Source organism: Rattus rattus, chromosome 3 (assembly GCF_011064425.1).
Source record: "Rattus rattus isolate New Zealand chromosome 3, Rrattus_CSIRO_v1, whole genome shotgun sequence".
Lineage (NCBI taxonomy): Eukaryota > Metazoa > Chordata > Mammalia > Rodentia > Muridae > Rattus > Rattus rattus.
Window position 1 is genome coordinate 149,904,229 of NC_046156.1, and position 13,075 is coordinate 149,917,303.

The window sequence follows — 13,075 nt, forward strand, 5'->3', positions numbered from 1 at the left end:
GGGGCTCCGGCCTAGCAGGGCCAAGGACTTCCCCTTCCACTGGTCCTCTTACTAATGTATTTATTGCTACCTATGAGGTTGGAGCCCAGGTCAGTCCATGTATAGTCTTTAGGTAGTGGCTTAGTCCCTGGAAGCTCTGGTTGCTTGGCATTGTTGTACATATGGGGTCTCGAGCCCCTTCAAGCTCTTCCAGTTCTTTCTCTGATTCCTTCAACGGGGGTCCTATTCTCAGTTCGGTGGTTTGCTGCTGGCATTCGCCTCTGTATTTGCTGTATTCTGGCTGTGTCTCTCAGGAGCGATCTACACTTCTGCACTTCTTTGCTTCATCCATCTTGTCTAATTGGGTGGCTGTATATATATGGGCCACATGTGGGACAGGCTCTGAATGGGTGTCCCTTCATCTCTGTTTTAATCTTTGTCTCTCTCTTCCCTGCCAAGGGTATTCTTGTTCCCCTTTTAAAGAAGGAGTGAAGCATTCACATTTTGATCATCCGTCTTGAGTTTCATTTGTTCTAGGCATCTAGGGTAATTCAAGCATTTGGGCTAATAGCCACTTATCAATGAGTGCATACCATGTATGTCTTTCTGTGATTGGGTTAGCTCACTCAGGATGATAGTTTCCAGTTCCAACCATTTGCCTACGAATTTCATAAAGTCGTTGTTTTTGATAGCTGAGTAATATTCCATTGTGTAGATGTACCACATTTTCTGTATCCATTCCTCTGTTGAAGGGCATCTGGGTTCTTTCCAGCTTCTGGATATTATAAATAAGGCTGCGATGAACATAGTGGAGCACGTGTCTTTTTTATATGTTGGGGCATCTTTTGGGTATATGCCCAAGAGAGGTATAGCTGGATCCTCAGGCAGTTCAATGTCCAATTTTCTGAGAAACCTCCAGACTGATTTCCAGAATGGTTGTACCAGTCTGCAACCCCACCAACAATGGAGGAGTGTTCCTCTTTCTCCGTGATCCTCGCCAGCATTTGCTGTCACCTGAGTTTTTGATCTTAGCCATTCTCACTGGTGTGAGGTGAAATCTCAGGGTTGTTTTTGATTTTGCATTTCCTGATGACCAAAGATGTTGAACATTTCTTTAGGTGTTTCTCAGCCATTCGCATTCCTCAGCTGTGAATTCTTTGTTTAGCTCTGAACCCCATTTTTTAATAGGGTTATTTGTCTCCCGCGGTCTAACTTTTTGAGTTCTTTGTATATTTTGATATAAGGCCTCTATCTGTTGTAGGATTGGTAAAGATCTTTTCCCAATCTGTTGGTTGCCGCTTTGTCCTAACCACAGTGTCCTTTGCCTTACAGAAGCTTTGCAGTTTTATGAGATCCCATTTGTCGATTCTTGATCTTAGAGCATACGCCATTGGTGTTTTGTTCAGGAAATTTTTTCCAGTGCCCATGTGTTCCAGATGCTTCCCTAGTTTTTCTTCTATTAGTTTGAGTGTGTCTGGTTTGATGTGGAGGTCCTTGATCCACTTGGACTTAAGCTTTGTACAGGGTGATAAGCATGGATCGATCTGCATTCTTCTACATGTTGACCTTCAGTTGAACCAGCACCATTTGCTGAAAATGCTATCTTTTTCCATTGGATGGATTTGGCTCCTTTGTCAAAAATCAAGTGACCATAGGTGTGTGGGTTCATTTCTGGGACTTCAATTCTGTTCCATTGGTCTATCTGTCTGTCTCTGTACCAATACCATGCAGTTTTTTATCACTATTGCTCTGTAATACTGCTTTGAGTTCAGGGATAGTGATTCCCCTGAAGTCCTTTTTTATTGTTGAGGATAGTTTTAGCTATCCTGGGTTTTTGTTATTCCAGATGAATTTTGCAAATTGTTCTGTCTAACTCTTTGAAGAATTGGATTGGTATTTTGATGGGGATTGCATTGAATCTGTAGATCGCTTTTGGTAAAATGGCCATTTTTACTATATTAATCCTGCCAATCCATGAGCATGGAGATCTTTCCACCTTCTGAGGTCTTCTTCAATTTCTTTCTTCAGTGTCTTGAAGTTCTTATTGTGCAGATCTTTTACTTGCTTGGTTAAAAGTCACACCGAGGTACTTTATATTATTTGGGTCTATTATGAAGGGTGTCAAGCTTCCCTAATTTCTTTCTTTGCTTGTTTTCTTTTTGTGTAGAGGAAGGCTACTGATTTATTTGAGTTAATTTTATACCCAGCCACTTTGCTGAAGTTGTTTATCAGCTTTAGTAGTTCTCTGGTGGAACTTTTGGGATCACTTAAATATACTATCATATCATCTGCAAATAGTGATATTTTGACTTCTTCTTTTCCGATCTGTATCCCCTTGACCTCCTTTTTGTTGTCTGATTGCTCTGGCTAGAACTTCAAGAACTATATTGAATAAGTAGGGAGAGAGTGGGCAGCCTTGTCTAGTCCCTGATTTTAGTGGGATTGCTTCAAGTTTCTCTCCATTTAGTTTAATGTTAGCCACTGGTTTGCTGTATATGGCTTTTACTATGTTCAGGTATGGGCCTTGAATTCCTATTCTTTCCAGGACTTTTATCATGAAGGGGTGTTGAATTTTGTCAAATGCTTTCTCAGCATCTAATAAAATGATCATGTGGTTTTGTTCTTTCAGTTTGTTTATATAATGGATCACATTGATGGTTTTCCGTATATTAAACCATCCCTGCATGCCTGGGATGAAGCCTACTTGATCATGGTGGATGATTGTTTTGATGTGCTCTTGGATTCGGTTTGCCAGAATTTTGTTGAGTATTTTTGTGTCGATGTTCATAAGGGAAATTGGTCTGAAGTTCTCTTTCTTTGTTGGGTCTTTGTGTGGTTTAGGTATAAGAGTAATTGTGGCTTCATAGAAGGAATTCGGTAGTGCTCCATCTGTTTCAATTTTGTGGAATAGTTTGGATAATATTGGTATGAGGTCTTCTATGAAAGTCTGATAGAATTCTGCACTAAACCCGTCTGGACCTGGGCTCTTTTTTGGTTGGGGAGACCTTTAATGACTGCTTCTATTTCCTTAGGAGTTATGGGGTTGTTTAACTGGTTTATCTGTTCCTGATTTAACTTCCACCTGGTATCTGTCTAGGAAATTGTCCATTTCCTGCAGATTTTCAAGTTTTGTTGAATATAGGTTTTTATAGTAAGATCTGATGATTTTTTGAATTTCCTCTGGATCTGTAGTTATGTCTCCCTTTTCATTTCTGATTTTGTTAATTTGGACACACTCTCTGTGTCCTCTCGTTAGTCTGGCTAGGGGTTTATCTATCTTGTTGATTTTCTCAAAGAACCAACTTTTGGTTCTGTTGATTCTTTCTATGGTCCTTTTTGTTTCTACTTGGTTGATTTCAGCTCTGAGTTTGACTATTTCCTGCCTTCTACTCCTCCTGGGTGTATTTGCTTCTTTTTTGTTCTAGAGCTTTTAGGTGTGCTGTCAAGCTGCTGACATATGCTCTTTCCTGTTTCTTTCTGCAGGCACTCAGCTATGAGTTTTCCTCTTAGCACAGCTTTCATTGTGTCCCATAAGTTTGGGTATGTTGTACCTTCATTTTCATTAAATTCTAAAAAGTTTTTAATTTCTTTCTTTATTTCTTCCTTGACCAGGTTATCATTGAGTAGAGCATTGTTCAATTTCCACGTATATGTGAGCATTCTTCCCTTATTGTTAATGAAGACCAGCTTTAGGCCGTGGTGGTCCGATAGCACGCATGGGATTATTTCTATCTTTCTGTACCTGTTGAGGCCCGTTTTTTGACCAATTATATGGTCAATTTTGAAGAAAGTACCATGAGGAGCTGAGAAGAAGGTATATCCTTTTGCTTTAGGGTAGAACGTTCTATAAATATCCGTTAAGTCCATTTGGCTCATGACTTCTCTTAGTCTGTCTACGTCTCTGTTTAATTTCTGTTTCCATGATCTGTCCATTGATGAGAGTGGGGTGTTGAAATCTCCTACTATTATTGTGTGAGGTGCAATGTGTGTTTTGAGCTTTAGTAAGGTTCCTTTTACGTATGTAGGTGCCCTTGTATTTGGGGCATAGATATTTAGGATTGAGAGTTCATCTTGGTGTATTTTTCCTTTGATGAATATGATTTCTTTTTCTGCTCCTAACATCCCATCCTAGCCTAGGGAAAGCTGAGGTCTTCTATCTGCAGAGGTTCTGTCACTGGCATGTTGACATCTTTGGAAATCCTGTTGTCTCAGGTATTTGCTGATTCAGATGGTCTTGCCCAATCGGAGAGCTGTCCCTTTCAAAGGGGCAATGGGCAAGGTCTGGAAGAAGTCTGGGTCCTTAAAACTGGTGGAGGAGGAGGCGCTTCTGGTATCTACTGGTAGAGCCTAGGGATGCTGACAAACATTATTGCATAGGACATATCCAACACAGAGAAGTATCCAGCACAAAATAATTTTAGTGCCTGGAAATCCTGGTCCTGTAGGCTCAGTAACAATTTTGACGGCATGGAGTAGTGAGCAGTAAGGTATTAACTAAGCAAATTAAATCAGACATATGTTTTAGTCTGTGGACTCAATGAATGTAAAAGAGTCCTTTCAGGTGCTATCAGAAGTGATAAGGAAGGAGAAGAACCTCATGCATGGATAGAAGCAATGGGCCTGTGCAGCCGAGCTTCTTTGGAATGTGCGATGTGCTCCTTCTGGGACACTGAGTATGGTGTCTCGAGTCAACAAGATCCTAGCATATGGTGGGGTGAGAGTCGAGCGAGACAAGGCTGCAGCCAGCAGTGGGAGTGACAGAAAGCAGCAGATGGTTGGAAAGGAAGTGGTATCGAGCAGCAAAATAAAATGTGGTTGCTAATAAAAGGAAAACTGTCTGGGAAGGAGGAAGCAATTGTGACATTAAGACATGAACATTTAAGGCCATCAACAGTTCCATGAAGGATAGAGTCATTGGTGCTTGTACTGGTTATTTCTGGTTGTCAACTTGACTATATCTGGAATGAACTATAAGCCAGAATTGGAGGGCACACCTATGATCTAGATCTTGATGCATAGTGGCCATGAAAAGCTTAGGTCCAGGATTAAAGACATGCCTTTAATCCGAGGAGACTGTGGCAAGGAGATCTCTGAGTTCAAGTTCAGCCTGGAACAAAGCAAGTCTGGGATCCAGGCCTGGTGGTACACACCTTTAATCTGGGCCACACCTTCGGCTGGAGGCCTACACAAGGACATTGGAAGAAGGAAGAATCACTCTTCTTCCTGGTTTCACTTACTTGCGGTAACCTTTGTTAGAACCTGCTTCTACAAAAGACCAGCTGAAGCAACTGGCCTTGTGAGACTGAGCAACTGTTAGACTTTTGGGCTTTGAATCCACAGCTGCCCATTGTTGGGTTAGGTGGACTATAGACTGTAAGTCATCACAGTAAAGTCCCTCAATATAGAGTGACCCTAGAGAACCCTGACTAATACAGTGCTTATATGTGTACAACCAAATTTATCTACTTAACTTGTCAGGCATGGAGTAATTAAGCCAAATACTGGAGGCTCAGTTAGAACACGAGAACTTAAGTTTGGAAATTTAGTACCCAATGAAAAAAGCCAGGCATGGTGACATCTACTTGCAATTTCCACACTGGGGAGGAAAGGACAAAATTTGTCTGGAGCTGGATGACTAAGCTGGTCTAGCCATATGGGTGGGTGGGCTTTAGGAACAGTGAGAGACACTGTCCAAAGAAATAAGGAGTACAATTGAGGAACATATATGTGTACATAAACTTATATGTACATTTGAGCAGGATCATATCTACATATGCCACACACATACAAAAATATTAATATTAGTTCAAGTTTAGGTGTTTCACAGTAGAGAATAAATCTTCAAGAATTGAATAAAGAGATAAATGAGATTTAACTACACAGGCATTTACTACAGTAATATCAGGCATTTACTATCAGTAATATTTAGAGGCAACACAAATTTTCCATAAGGACTTGGGTAAGCACACCATGGCATGAATCCAGAGTGGAATACTCAGTAGTTTTTCTGTTTTCTAGTCTAAAGGGCCAGGAAGGAAACAGGCTGTGCTACATTGGGCCAGAGTAAACAGTGGGCTTTCTCTACTCTTACCCCTGTCATAGATGGGGCAAGGCAGGCAGTGGAGGGGCCATAGGAGTGCAGATAAGAACAGAGTTTATGAACAATGAGATGACTAAAGGTTCCATTATGGCTACCATGTGTAAGTATTGCTACACACTTTAAATGATAACACTTTCCTCAGCGAGATCTCCCACCAGGTATACTTAATATCCCATCGTATCCCTCTTTATTCATTAAGGCAATGATGTTGAAGGGTAATTTACACAGGATCCCGGCTGTTCTAGAAAAGCACTGTACTTCACAGCACTCCTAAAAGCTAAGGTGCTGCTGTGACGTACAGACCACCTTGACATCAGCGATGTGTGCAGCTTCCAGGTGGGGCCCCAGAGGGAAGGGAATGCTTGTCTTCTCTCTCTGTGGATGCGAAGGTCTCTTGAACCAGGAAGAGGAGTTCAGCATCCTAAAGATAAGAGCTCTGGAAGACATATAGTATCTGCTCCTGACAACTGTAGGGTTGTCATCCGCACCCGTGGGGAAGGTCTGCTAGAATAGCCTACATGCCTAAACACAGTTGACAGAGTGTTATTGCACTCCGAAGGGTCAAGCAATACTATAGATAAAGGTAAAATGAAATGGATCTAAAATGGTGGATGCTCTCCTAGGAACTGTAATTGCAAATTACCACAGACAAGGATGCTGTGGATATGTGTATTTTTTTCTTGTAGTATATTTTTATTTTACTTACATATGATGGGTATGTAGACATTCATCCTTTAGTGTTTTGGGCGTCAGTTCCAGGACTTAATCCATGCTCAAAATCCCTCACAAACATAGTGTTTGCATATAACCTAGACCCAATGCTCTGTTTGTTTTAAATCATCTCTAGATTGCTTATTGTATATAATATTGTGAAAATTATATGTACATAGCTGTTATACTATATTATTTCAGGAATAATTGCCAGTTTGGAACAGAGTTATTTCTTAGTATTTTGTCTATAGTTGGTTGTATCTGTGGCTGCAGAATCCAGAGGTGAAGACCACTTAGATTTCTTTTCATAATCAACAATTGTTTTGTCTGATAGGGAACATAGTCCCATGAATTCAAATCTCCAACATAATATTTGAATGAGTAATAAAGTTCACAGTTTTACCTTGAGACATTGCATGGTATTTAGTATCAGAGTCTCATTTTCAGGCCAATATCATATATGTGTCATGTGGTGGGGTACATATAGGATTCAAGAATGCCAATGTCTAGGTCAAAGTACTTTCATCCAATATGATCTAAAACAATATTTACAAGGATGCTTTGACATACATATACTCTTCATGTACACAAATTCTAAGGTTACACATGTAGGTGTATATGTCTGTATTTGTGTGTATGCATGTGAACAGGTGTGCATGTCTGTGTCATGTGTCTATACATGTATGTAGAAAGAGGATAACTTCAGGTATTGTTCCTAGGGCATAATCCATCTTTTAATTCTTTCTAGACAGTGTCTTTCTAACAAGAACAAACACCTAAGCAGGCTAGGGATCACGTCTCCACAGCGCTAGTGCAGGGATTGGAACCACGCAACCCTATACTCAGCTTATTTTACATGGACTCTAGAGAGAACTGAGTACTTCATTGACTGAGTCATCTTTCCCGTCCACATATCCAAAGCTCTTAACTGATGATTATATAGAATGTGCATCAGATTGGGTTTCTTGATAAGTCCAGAGGCTGTCAAGTAATTTGTTGACATTTTATATGGCAGAATTAACAATGTCTATGGCAGAATTTATTCAGAGGAGATAAAAACCCAGGAAAGAGGACTGTGGGATATACTATCACAGCTACTTGGATACAAAATCTCTCCAGGAAAGAAAAAAGTCTGGACAAATCCTGGTTGTAAACATCTTCTTAAAACAAGACCCTAATCAGACCGAGAGTCACCAGAGGCTGCAGTTTGATGGCCATACAATGGAACTGGTGTCAGGTGTTGACTGCAAGTCACAATGAGATCCATACTTCCTTCTATCCATCCTCTCTGGGACCCGCTAATGTATTCAACTCCAGACACAAGAACCGGAGAGGAATCTCACTAAATATAAAGATAGGGAGTAGATTGGGGACCAGTGGGCACTTTTTACATAAGGTTGGTTAGGAAGGGTAGAACTGAGGTTTAATTTGGTTGAGAGACAGCATTCTCCCAGAATAATGATGAAGGAATTCCAATGGGAGTTTCATAGATGAAACTTCTCTACAACTACAGGAGACCTGCCCACCAGCAAAACATTATTTCTTACATTGATAATGATGCAATAGATCATGCAACCAAATGATCACAAGAGAAAATCTATTGTTTTTAAAATGCTGGTCCAGAAGGATCATGTGTGGAGCCTGATCAATTTCCTGTCACTCATCTCATGCGTACATGACTTCTCATCCCTCTGAGAGGTGATTTTCCTCGTGGCTCTTGGGACAGGGGGTCTGAGGTCTAGAGTTTCCTGTTGCTTTTGCTTGCTTTATTTTGGCAGTTGTCTCTGTTGGTGTTAGGCTCTTGCTGAGTGAAACCCAGGTCTGCTTGGCTTGCAGCCCATAGCAGGACAGTGTGGTGTGACCCTTCAGTTGTGACTGAGCAGAACCCAGCAGTTGTGACTGTCACTAGGTCTTTGGCCACATTGCTAAGTTGAAAAACAAACCCGAAATGGCTTCTTAGTACAAAAGAGTAAATTCATTAATTTTGTCTTTCAGTTTTCCAGGTTGTTGCATTGATCTGAGATGCTAGATTGTCAGCACAAACTGTACTGCACTGGGCTGACACTTTGGGAAGTTTTATCAAGAGAGGAAAGCAGGACCTGGCTTTGTGGTTCAGCAACAGGGACTGAGAAGAGTTAGCTGCCAGGGACCTTTGTACCAGAGGGCAGTGTGCACACTTGTGACATGGATCAGGCATGAATCAAGAATATAGCATGCTTTCATAGTGTGCCTTTTCCTGGATTATCTATGTGAAGAAACATTTCTGAGAATTTGTCTTATAACTAAATCTGACCTGCAGAATGGTATAGGCTCTTCTACAACTCAAAATACAAATATCATCATTTTTTGAGACAGCATATCATTATGTAGCATTGGCTAGTCAGGAATATGTTGCATAGACCAGGCTGACCTCATATTCTGAGATCCACTTGCCTCTGCCTCTGGAGTGCTGGGATTAAAGGAGAATACTACCACTGAATCTAAATGTAAGGGTGGGTGCAAATGTATATGCAATGTACAAATGCAAACGTACAGAACCAGGCAGGCTCCAGGGCCATCATTAAACCAACCGCTGTGATGTCATTGCTTTCCTTCCTGGGCAGTATTGGGCAGCTCCGGAGTGGGAGGGCTGTGTGGCAGATGTGAGTCCTTACCTTTCTTTGAGGTAAAGAATCATGCATTTTTATAGTAATGGATTTTTATAGTATACATGAGTTCATTACCCGGGACATTTTGGAATTATATATTGCAGATTTGGGACTCAGACTCAGGGTTGTGTGCATGCTGGCACACTTTGTACCAGTGAATGATATCCCTACATCTTGCTTTTGTTTAGAGACAGGGCTGTTGGGATTACAGGTGTGTACCACCAGCACCCAGGCTGACCATTACTTTTAAAAGATGTTACTAAGTGTTAGCAGAACCAGTCATCACCTTAGACCTCATTGTATTTTTTCTGGAATATATTATACACACTACAATTTTACTTTTCATATGACACATGCATCACAAAATTTAACAGAGTTCATCTCTATCTTTGTCACCTATACATTCCTATTTCCATAAACAAATGTTTTCTGCCAGTTTTAAAAGCTTTTATTTGTATTTTCTCCATACAACTAAAAGTCCCTTAAAAGCTCAAGTTTGGGGGGTGGCGGTATGGCTGGGGCTGAGCACTTATTCAGCATAAAGGACATCTCAGATCAAAAGTGCAAGGCACAGTCCTGCCTTTGGGGTAGTAGAGATCCCAGGGTCAGATGGTATCTTGACTACTATAAAGCTATAAACCTGGAACTATCTGGATGCTTTTAGAATATTTTTGTAATTTCCAGGCAGAAGGTAGCCTGGTGCTCTTGAGTTAGGGGAGACAACCATGCTTCCTGCTACAGAGGCCTTGGGATATCTGCATTATTCGTCCTGCTGCAACTTGGTAACAGATGAGTTGGACCCTGGGTCCTGCCTCTAATTCCTGTAGGCTCCTTGACTCCAGTTTCCAAATGGTAGTCCCAATCCCCGACTCAGGCACTACAGGATGTGCTCAGGGAAATCACTGCTTACTCCAACCCTAAGAAGGTGGAATGGCCCCAGCACCATCCTCCCCCAGGGGGCAGCACTGTACACCACAGTTCTTTCCCTTGCAGACAGCATGGAGTCCATTGAGCCTTCCCTGCATCCCTTGTTTATCTCACATTCTAGAGTCACCCTGTTTCCAGAACTTCACCCCTGTTTTACTTCCAACAGTTCATAACTGCATGACAGCTTTCACATTTCACTATTCAAAAATATACAGAAAGGGACAAAATACAATGAAGTAGTTTTTCAAACAAGAAAAGTTTTCAGTATATATCCCTATTAAGTCTGACATTGAATTTCTGGCACTTCAAGATAGTTTAATAGTTATTTAGCTTGTGGCGAAAATTAAAAACAAAATGAAAATTAAAAAAAAAAAAAAAACAAAAACCGCCAAGTTCCCCAAACTATGAGATTTAACTCTAAAGAGTCTTTGTGAGCTTCAACATTCCATTGCATTTTAGCTTTTGAAAGATTCGGCAAAACATTCTTCAAGGAAAAAAATGGAAGCAATGAATCAAAAACAATTTTATATTGACTTATGACAAAAAAATCACAAAATTCTGTGGATGGTGTCATCATATTCAATGTTGAAGAGTTGAGATGTATCGTAGGACGTGACTTCCCAAGCAGTGTGAAGCCTGCGAAGTCTCCTCCCCAGGGCCTCACAGGAAGGCTCCCACCTGAGAGAAGGGCCGTGACTGGGTAAGTCCTATGGGGTTCCCTGTCTTCTGGCTGCTCATTTCTCTGAACCCAATCAACGCGGATCCCCTCTGTCATCTGAGAGCTTGAAGTACATGAGGGGCATCAGGGAAGAGCTGGGATGGTTGGGGATGGTTCTCTGTCAGGTCAGGGTCTTAGAAAGTGAGACACCAGTGTCAGACTAGAGGCTGTGGCAAGCCCTTAGCCGCTTGAACCTGGGGGTGAAGCTGGGTATAGGAACGGATGCAATGCCAGTCTAAAGTGTCTCCACTTAGGACGGACGTTACTTTACACCTCTTTCTTGAAAGTGCCTTCCAGAATCCATCTAGGTGGTCCAGCCTTTAGGGGTTTCCCAGTACAATTCTATGGCGGTGGGAGATTTTTCTCCTATGGGCCCTTATGCCATGTGGCTGATATTTCCGGGGTGGGGAAGCAGTGTTGGTCTTGTGGTCACAGAACAGTTGAAGACAGAGAATGCATTGTATTTTCATAAGTTCCTGTTTTAGTTGGCTCAAGGTGAGAATGTACTTTCTGGCTTCCTGCTGTCCTAGCACAATGCCAAAGGATGTGAGGTAGTAAGCAGGTAGAATAATGGCACCATTTTAATATTTAGTGAACATCGACGAGATGCCCTTTGCCACCCCCATGGTGGGAGGGCATTAAGTGGTTGGGTTTAGAATCACAGTGCAGTACTTCAATTCACACAGGAAGGAGATCAGAGACACAAAGTTCTGACTTGTCACAGAGGAAAAGGCAGGACAGGGGAGTGTATCTTAGAGTGGGAAGGCTCTGCTCAAGGCAGGGAGCAGGGTCTTTAAAGAGACAGGGGCATGCAGTTCCATGTGTTGTGGGAAATACCTGAGAAGTTCTCAGGAGCCTCACCTAGCTACTATTTACAACTACAGATTTCTGATACTGAGTCCTTCCAGGAAAATTCACAAACAAGATTTAAATGGCATTCCTGCTACTCCTTACTCTAAGGAAAACACTTTCTTTAAACTTTACTTGAAGTAAAACTATTTGCTAAATAGTTTAGAAAATACTGTCCTAGTATCTAAACAAACATATGGGTACATTATCTTGGATTCAAAAATTGGTTACAGAAAGGGCTCTAGGCCTTGTCTCTCTTTAGCAGATACTTCCATAGGGCAGTCAGGTGATGGGTTGGCAAAACTCTCACCAACTGATGCATAATTACAGTGTCCAGGAATAGTTGGCCATGTGACATCAGTGCCCAGAGAAGGACATTAGAAGTGTGAAGACTGTTCTCACCACTTCCGGCCTTTGCTGCACAGCAGTCAAACCTTCTTACAGGTGCCGACAGCACAGAGCATTTCATGTTGAGTAGGTCTCTTTCTTTAGTTGCAGTGTTCAGAATTTCCCAACACTGTGCCCCAAGACTAAACTTCTGGCATCATCCAGATGCAGCTCATGAATCCTTATACCAGCTTCCCAGGGTTAAACAAAAACAATAACCAGGTCTTCTGATTCTGCTGTCAAACACATACTGCATCTCATGCTTCCTCTGTCAACTTCCCTTCTTACCAGATTTTTCCTGTCCTGGACATTCCTCCCACATGCATGGCAGCCTCCTTCCCCAGCCCCAGAGAGGCATTTGCCACACAGCACAGAAGCACTGGTACCTGTCTCCCTCTACACTCTAGGAACTGGGTCATCAGGGTGTACCAGATGGCTTTTTCTTTACTTTGGAAGTTCTTATACTGGCTGAACTGGAAGACATATGGGAAATTTCTTAACTTCCACCATGTCATCTGTGAAATCCCTGCAGGAAAATCCTGCATACATGCTAATGATTTTACCACACACTGTAAATGCAGAGCCCTGTATCTGATCTGATCTGTCTGTCTGTCTAACTATCCATCCATTTATCCATCTATCGTCTGTCTACCCATTTATCTATCCACCTATCCACCCATTCATCTGTCCATCCATCTACCATCTATTTGTCCATCCATCCATCCATCTGTCTGTCTGTCTATCCATCTGTCTATC

General features: G+C 41.6%; 1 protein-coding gene across 1 annotated transcript in view; it reads right to left on the reverse strand.

The window, feature by feature from the left end:
- The window catches only part of Ctnnd2 (catenin delta 2), a 396,457-nt gene that overhangs the window by 115,906 nt on the left and 267,476 nt on the right, over nt 1–13,075 (reverse strand). The window lies entirely within an intron of this gene.